The sequence below is a fragment of the Physeter macrocephalus genome, chromosome 11, assembly GCF_002837175.3.
Source record: "Physeter macrocephalus isolate SW-GA chromosome 11, ASM283717v5, whole genome shotgun sequence".
NCBI classification, from domain to species: Eukaryota; Metazoa; Chordata; class Mammalia; order Artiodactyla; family Physeteridae; genus Physeter; species Physeter macrocephalus.
Genome location: NC_041224.1, coordinates 88577919 through 88586255, shown reverse-complemented (window position 1 = coordinate 88586255; position 8337 = coordinate 88577919). Strand labels below are relative to the sequence as shown.

Here is an 8337-nt window from a genome sequence, read left to right as displayed (position 1 = left end):
GGGATCTTCCCGGACCGGGGCACGAACCCGTGTCCCCTGCATCGGCAGGCGGATTCTCAACCACTGCGCCACCAGGGAAGCCCCACGAATGAGATTAATGTCCTCATAAAAAGACCTGAGAGAGGTCCCTTTGCCCTGTCTACCTACCATGTGAGGATACAACAGAGAAGTCTGCAACCCGGAAGAGGCTCCTCACCAGAACCCAATGATGCTGGCACCTTGATTTTAGACCTCCTAGACATGCTTTAATATTAAAAATGTTTTAATATTAAAATAAAATAGGACTCAAAATTGAGTAAATTCCACAGGTTCCTTAACTGCAATTCCAAAACCAAAGAAAGCTCTGAAACCCAAAATAATGCATTTGGCAGTAAAACCTTACCTAAACTGACATGAAGCTATTTAGTCTTTATTTACCCCATTTAGTGTAAACATTCATACATTTTGCTGCAGAAATAGTAACTTGTTTGAAGAGGGCTACTGCACTGGACTGTTGAAAGGTTACATAACACTACCTCAGCTATATCCAAAAAATTCTTAATTCCAAAACCTATTAGACCACAAGGGTTTTAGTTGACTATGATCCTACAATAATTGCTAACATTTACTGAGCTATTTATTAACCATGTGTCAGACACTGTTCTGATCACTTTATATGCAGTAACTCATTTAATCCTTCCAAGCACCATGAGGTAGGTATTATAATTATTCAAATTTTACAAAGGAGGAAAGTGAGGCAGAGAGATTAAGCAAGTCACAGAGCCAGAGAGTGACTAAGCTGGGATGAATACAACATTTAAAATATTACACATAAGGTGAAGAAAACATAACAAAATATAGAAATGATTATAGTAGGGTAGTAGGAGTCAGGGATATTTTTCTCTATTCAATTAACATATTACTTTTAGAATGGTAAAGAATCAAACACTTCATGTGTTCATTAAATACAGAACACTTCATGCACTTACAAATTCTCATTTATGTGCAATTCCTTAGTCAACGTGCATAAACTGCACAGTATAAAATCCAAACTCCTCAGCTTCTGCTAATATTTTTAATTTTTTATTGAAATATAACACCTTAATATCTTTTTAATCACAAGCAATACACAATAATACATATTCATTGTAGAAGTTAGAAAATTTGTATAAGTAAAAAGAATATAATCACCTATAAAATTACACTCAAAAATAACCACTTAACAATTTGGCACATTTCCTTCCAGATGTCAATGTATGTTATTTAATCAAAATAAAACCATGTTTGTGGGCTTCCCTGGTGGCGCAGTGGTTGAGAGTCTGCCTGCCGATGCAGGGGACACGGGTTCGTGCCCCGGTCCAGGAAGATCCCACATGCCGCGGAGCGGCTGGGCCCGTGAGCCATGGCCGCTGAGCCTGCACGTCCGGAGCCTGTGCTCCGCAAAGGGAGGCCACAACAGTGAGAGGCCCGCGTACCGCAAAAAAAAAAAATAAATAAGCTCCCCGCAAAGGGAGGCCACAACAGTGAGAGGCCCGCGTACCGCAAAAAAAAAAAATAAATAAATAAAAATAAAATCATGTTTTTAAATTTACTTTTTTCACTTAACATATACCAAGACATAATTTCATGTTTTTATTTTTCTAACCATTTTAATGGCTAGGCAGTACCCCACTGTAGCGATGTACCCTAACAATCACTGTGAAATATTTAAGTTGTTTATAATTCCACAGCATAGAGTCACCAGCTCTGGGGGTCAAACTGTTTGGAATTTAGTCCATGCTCTACATTACTAACTCTGCTACCTTGGGCAAGCTACCTAATTTCTCTATGCCTCAGTTTTCTCTTCTGAAAAATGGGGATAGTATAACCTACTACATGATTAATGTGGGGAGGAGGATCAAATGTGTCAATATACAGCTTTTATTATCAACAATGCTGCAATTGGTATGTAAACAGCTACCAATTTATTGGCATATCTTTACTACACCAAAATAAATTCATTTAAAGAGGAATTTCCACATCAGAAGGTATACCTGTTTTTCAGGCTTTGAATCTGCCAAATTACAGCTGGGTTTAAAACCTTCATCAAATAGCTCTCTCACTTAATACTCATTTCTCTTTATCCAAGAAAATGAAAACTATGAACCAGTTAAGCTAACCAGCTTGTTTCAATTAGCTTTTGCTCTTCCACTTTTGTACCTGCAAACCTAGACGGATTTCATAAAATCTCAGTTTGTAGGGAACTTAACGAAACCTGGCCCAAATCCTCTTTCAGCACATCATTTCCTCTACCCTTGAATCCCTAGAACACTGTCAGTGGGAGGGGACAGCCTGCCACCCAAAACAACCCATTATATTTTTACTGTTTTGAAGAAATTTTTCTTGGAAGAATGCTGAAATCTGCCTCCTTCTAACTTCTACCCCTTGATCCTACTTCTTTCTGGTCAAATCAAACCTGATTTTTCTGTGTGACAGACCTCCAAATATTTAAGTACTGCTATCATTTCTTAGATGAGCTTCTCTTTTTTTGGGCCAAACATCAGTTTTTCAACTTTTCCTCCTTTCCATTTCCCCCGTGATCAGAATACTCTGGCTACACTCTATAGTTCAGTGGTTTTTAAAACTGATTGTCTATCATCTAAGGAATGTGAGAAAAACACAGTGGCCCAGTTCCTATCTTACTTAAGCTTGGGCCTCCATGGTTTTTTTTTAATTAGCTCTCCAGGTGATCCTGATACAAAGTTTGAGAACTGATGCAAGGTCCCACTTACAATATGATATATCGTATGCTACCTGAAAATCTGACATAATACCCCAGGTATAACACAACCAGTAAAAAGTAAACTGGGGCTAACACATTGCTCTTTCTATATGCTGTTCTACCAACTTCAAAATGACATTCACTTTTAAAAAATTATAAGTGTTGATTCTTATTACATGTACAGTTAAAATGATCAAGTCTTGGGGCTTCCCTGGTGCCGCAGTGGTTGCGCGTCCGCCTGCCGATGCAGGGGAACCGGGTTCGCGCCCCGGTCTGGGAGGATCCCACATGCCGCGGAGCGGCTGGGCCCGTGCGCCATGGCCGCTGGGCCTGCGCGTCCGGAGCCTGTGCTCCGCAACGGGAGAGGCCACAACAGTGAGAGGCCCGCGTACCACAAAAAAAAAAAAAAAAAAAAAAAAAAAAAAATCAAGTCTTTTCCACACTCTCTATTTGTGCATTAGCATCTTGGGCCCTAACTGCCAACCTTTATAATCATTCCCATTAAAAGGTAAGAGAACTCGGGCTAAGAGTTTTAGATTTCTATTTCTAAATGGATCAATGGCCCTGCATGTGGATTTACCTTCAGTGGAGAAATCACTTCATGCTTAAGCCTCTACACTTACATTATGGACATACTCAGCCCAAATAAAAGTGCATTAGCCCACCAACGACTGAACTGACAGTTGACTGCACCAAAGCATCTTCTCCGTGCAGAGCGCTGTTGTCAACATTATGAGGTAACACATAGGCCCTAATACTAATAAATTGACCTTCTAGAGGGCATGATGGAACAAACATCTTCAGAAAAAGTATAATACTAATTATCGTTGTCCCAAGGTAGACACATTAGTGCCGTAGAAACATATCATTACTAGTTGGAAAGCTCTGGGACCAAAGAAATGATTCATTAGAAAACTAAGTTGCCCTGAACTCTAAGGTTTTGTTTCAGTTTGTTTTTTAGCGATTGCAGAGAAGAGATGGAGCCCATCCACACTCAAGCTATTTGCAAAAGGGCACTGCACCCTCAAAATTAATTCATGAGTCAAAATTTCTTGCAATGACTTCTGAATCCCTAAAGACCTGTTTGCTTTACCTGTTACTATTTCTAACTTGAGGTACTCAAGGGTCAAAAAAAAGTCCATTCTATGGACGATGAGGCCCATTATATCTTAGAGTTGAGGGTAGGGGGGACAAACCAAGATCCAATCTATTTATTTTCATTTGAATAGCAAACATCAAAAATATACCTGGCATTTTCTAACAATTACATAAAGAATGACCAGATGCTTCCTGTTGATGGAACAGAACTACAGACTGACAGAATCAGACTAAAGTTCACAAAACAACTAGAAGTGAATTTAGCTTCATTTCAAAACCATTAAACCAAAGTGAGTATGGCCTTAAATTTTCACACATTTACAATTTAATTGTCCCCCAACCTAGAAAACCCAGACTGATTCAGAGATAGACAATTCGAACTCTAAGTTACAGAGAGTTAACTCTAAGTTTGTATACACATTACAATACAAAAGCACTGTTTCACCAAACGTTTCACTGCAGAATTCCTTTTAAATCTGGCACTCCTATATTGCTTTGAAAGTGTCCTATCTTCAAAAATTCCATTTACATACAAGTTTTCACAAGCAAATCTAACACGGAATTCATGGTTTACTTGTGTACATCATTAAAAATAAGTTGTGGAATTAAAAATTAAGTTTAATCACTTAAAATTTTTTCAAATGTTCTAAATCCCAAACTGAAAAAAAGTTGGAGTCCAAGAAAAAAGCACAGGAATCAATCTTCTTATCCATATTTTTTAAGTGTGTCTTGTATAATAACATCCTGATTTGACTTGTATGGTGAGAGGATAGAAACGACACATTTTTTAGTTTTTAAAAAAAGGCATGAGCATACAGTGTTTTCCAGTGGTTACATGGTGTGACACCACATCAGACTGAATGCAGAAGTAGGTTTAAGAATCTAGCTATCTTCTGTTAAACCTGACATTAAAGACTTGCAGAAATGCAAAATAATGTCACTCTTGCCTAAAAGGTCACTGATGTGAACATGCAATGGATTTTTCTTTTGTTATTTTTGGAAAAATAAATACTTCAAACGAGAGAAAAGTTAAGAAAAAAGATAAAGCCGTCTTTAGTTTCCTTAAATTCAAAATCTGAGCCTGAAAGTGGAAGTGTCAAGGTCGATGGTTACAGGTCCGTGAGAAATTTAAAGTAAGCTGGCTGGGTCTATGTGTGAGATAAACTATCTGCAAAAAGAACTTTTGACCACGAACTTCTGCATAATAAACTATGGTGCTTCTTTAATTCTGGGATGGCAAACTACTGTACAAGGATCATTTACTCACTACATCAAACCATTTTCCAGATAAAAACTGTACTTCAGAAAGTAACTTGCCTGAATCGAGACAGCAAATCAGTGTCCAGAGAGCACTTAAAATATTTCCATATTACCAAGCCCCCTTCAGAAGTACTGTGGTCTCTGCCCCTCCTTTGAACAGATGTCTGTTCGCCACAGTCCAATCAGGTTTAAAGCAACAATCTGTGTACTGAAAACAGGCTTCAAGTGGGAAAACACACACAAAGCAGGCCTATATCGTTCCTTTGGTTTCAGTTTTCACGATGCACCCTTGAGGCTAGGCACGCTGGTTCAACACGGTAGGAGAGTTTCAACGAAACACACTAAACACACACTGATTAACTGTGCCCAGGCAGAAATGACCTGGCAAAATTCTCAACTTCGTCCCCGAGGCCCTGCACCCGCATATCGCGGCGGCTAAGTCCCAAGAACAGAAGCGCCCAGCATCCTGAGCGGCTGGCTTCGTCCCCTCGGGGACTCGAGTCCCCAAGGCCGAAGCAGTCGACGGGGCGGCCCAGCGCAGGACCGGCCGGGCGCTCCGGTTAACCCTGTCCGGGCCGGCCGCTCCCGCCGCGGCCCGAGCGCCACCCGGCCCCGCGGGCCCAGCAGCACAGCTCACCCAAAGCCGGCCGCCCCCGCCGTCCCCTCCGTGCTCCGGCGAGCCCACCGGTGCGGTCATGACCGCCCAGACAAAGAGAGCGGCGGCTCCCGGGGCGGCGGGCGCCAAGGCCGTGCCGCTCCTGCCTGCCTGCCTGCCTGCCTCCCTCCCTCCCTCGCCCGCTCCCCGCAGAGCCCCCGCAGCCCCGGCCCGACCCCATCCCGCCCCGGGGCGGCCGCTCGGGACCGGCCGGGCTATGAGCCGCGGGAAGGCCGCAGCTCGCCGGGGCCGAGGAGGGGGCGGCGGCCGCCACCATGTCTGCCCGCCCCTCCCAGAAGCGGGGTGCGAGCGGACAAAGCGCGCCGGCGGCGCGGGCGGAGCGGGGGCCCAGGCCGACCCCGCCGACCCCCGCGGAATAAGCGGGGCCAAGAGCCCCGGAAACCCGGCGCCTTAATGCAATAAACAGGAAATCGCGGGGATGATCTGGGTTCCGGGGGAAGTGGAATTATTTTTTACCAGCGAAGAGATCAACTTCCACATCCGGTGGTAACAGGGCCCTACACAGACCCGCACTGACCTGGAAAAGCTTCGGGAGCGGCGACCGGGGAGCAGCAGGAGGTGGTTCGGCGACCGAGGCGCCTCGTACCCGGCCGGGCTGACGCGGCCCAGCTAAACACAAAGCGCTTCAGCTGCACAGGGCGCTATTTTCCGAAAATGCCGCGTCTGGTCGGCGCCCAAAATCCCCACCGAAAAGTCCCCCGTGCTGCGCGCGGAGGGACACATGGTGTGCGAGTGAGTCAAAGCTCCCAGCATCCCTCCCGGACCCGGCCCTCGTCAGCCCCTCGTCTGAGCCTTTCCGCCCCTGCCCTGGTCAGCAGATCCCTCTCCCACCCACTCCCCGATCCCATTCCGGCGGGAGGAAGGGGGCGAGACGGCCTGATTTTTCTTTTAACAAAGGGGAGGAAAATATGCCATTTCTAGAACTTGAGCCACACAAAGAAAGCGGCGGAATGATCCGCTGTCGGCGACCGCAAGTCCCGGCTCGCCCGGCGCCTGCGCGGCACGGGAGTAGGAGCTGCGGCCGGCCATGTGCGCGGCGGGGCCGCAGGCAGGCCACCTAACCTTCCCGCCACTTTATGCGGGGCTAGGAGTGGGAGGCTGAAGTGCGTGTGCTAACGCTATGTTTTCGGCATGAAAGCTGAGAGACGGGAAATCCTGACTCCTTCCTGATTAAGCTGAGCCATCTAGCAGAGTCCTGGGAGACGGAAGGGCAGTGACAAAGCTAGGATTTAACTTGAAGCGGCCCTAGATTCCCCTAGGCTGACTGGGACAGGAGTCGCTGTTGAGGTACAAGGGGAGGAACTACGGATGTTATTTCTCCACTTCACCTAAACTGAACAAGTCAAGTTCGTGACGAAAACGTACATATTCCTGTAGCCACCCCCTGCCTTTTTTTTTTTTTCCCTTAAACATTCTTTTGATGCCTTATACTTCGTAGACCTTTCGTAACTGCTCGCCGAATTCCCTTGGTTTACTGTTACCTCAGAGGTAGAAGTCTTGTTTTTCCGTGGCTGGAATGTCAAGATTTTTGTTGTGTTGTATTTTATTAAGAAAGCAGCAAAAGTTTATTTGTGGATGGTGATTTACAAAGTAAGAGTCTTACGAGTTTAAATTACTTGTGATGATTTTGCTAAAATACCCACCACACTGGTAATGTTTTTAACAGATGAGCCTGGGAATGACTTTTCCAAACTTATAACCTTAAAATTTTTGGCTTCCTATATCTAGGAATTGGGAATACGTGAGAGAGCGCCAAGATTTTAATCTAGAAGAGTTTACAAACAAATGAAATACATGTTGTCTACTGATTTTGGGTGGCCTCAGATAATCTTTCTCCTCTTACCCTTTTGTGTTATTGATGTAGAGATTTGTAAAGTCTTTGTGTAACTTATTAAAGCGTTGTGCTTAAAATAGAAACAAAGTGAATGGCATAGGAGCTGTATTCTATTTTTCTTTCAATTTAATATTTTCAGTGCTTCTTTCGATAGTCACATGCTTCTCTTAAACATTGAGTTTATCTGAGTAAACATTCAGCTAATGGTTATTATAGAATCCTTGCCCTCATTAATCTTATGCTGTAGAATGCAGACAAGTAAATAGGCATCATCAGTAGTATAATGAGGGTAAACTGCTGAATGCTGTGAAATTTTATATAGGAGGAATCCCTTACTTACCTGTCAGGGAGGCATGGAATGGGACTGGAGAAGCAATTAGGTTTAATAAGGGAGTTGGGGAAGAACCTTCCAGACAGGTGAGGCAACAAATGCAAAGGTTAAGAGGAAAACTCTGGAGAAATTGTTGGGCGAAGAAGATAATGCTTTTTCAGGAATGCCTAGAGATGTGTCTGAAGAGGTCTAGTCATAAAGGCCTTGAATGCCATTTGCAGAAATTAGCTTTTGAGAGCTAAGAGGATGGCATTGAAAGATTTTAAGTAGAAGCATAGATTGGATTTGTATTTTAGACAAATCACTGTTATGCAAAAGTCAGAGGCAAAGAAAACAGTTTGGAGAAAACAGCAATCTGAGAGAGTAATGACTTGGACTGAGATAGTGGCAAACAGGAG

At 43.9% G+C, this 8337-nt stretch overlaps 1 protein-coding gene across 5 annotated transcripts in view; it reads right to left on the bottom strand.

Annotated features, from left to right (window-relative positions):
- GABPB1 (GA binding protein transcription factor subunit beta 1) overlaps positions 1-7710 on the bottom strand; it is a 69894-nt gene extending 62184 nt beyond the window's left edge. For 3 of the 5 annotated variants that reach the window (XM_007115914.4, XM_007115917.4, XM_055088238.1), the window contains exon 1: positions 6292-7709. The gene's annotated coding sequence lies outside the window, so the exon portion shown is untranslated. Of the gene's footprint in view, positions 1-6291 lie in introns of all 5 variants that reach the window. The other 2 variants (XM_007115915.4, XM_007115916.3) reach the window with 2 other exon arrangements.
- Positions 7711-8337: the final 627 nt, after the last annotated feature.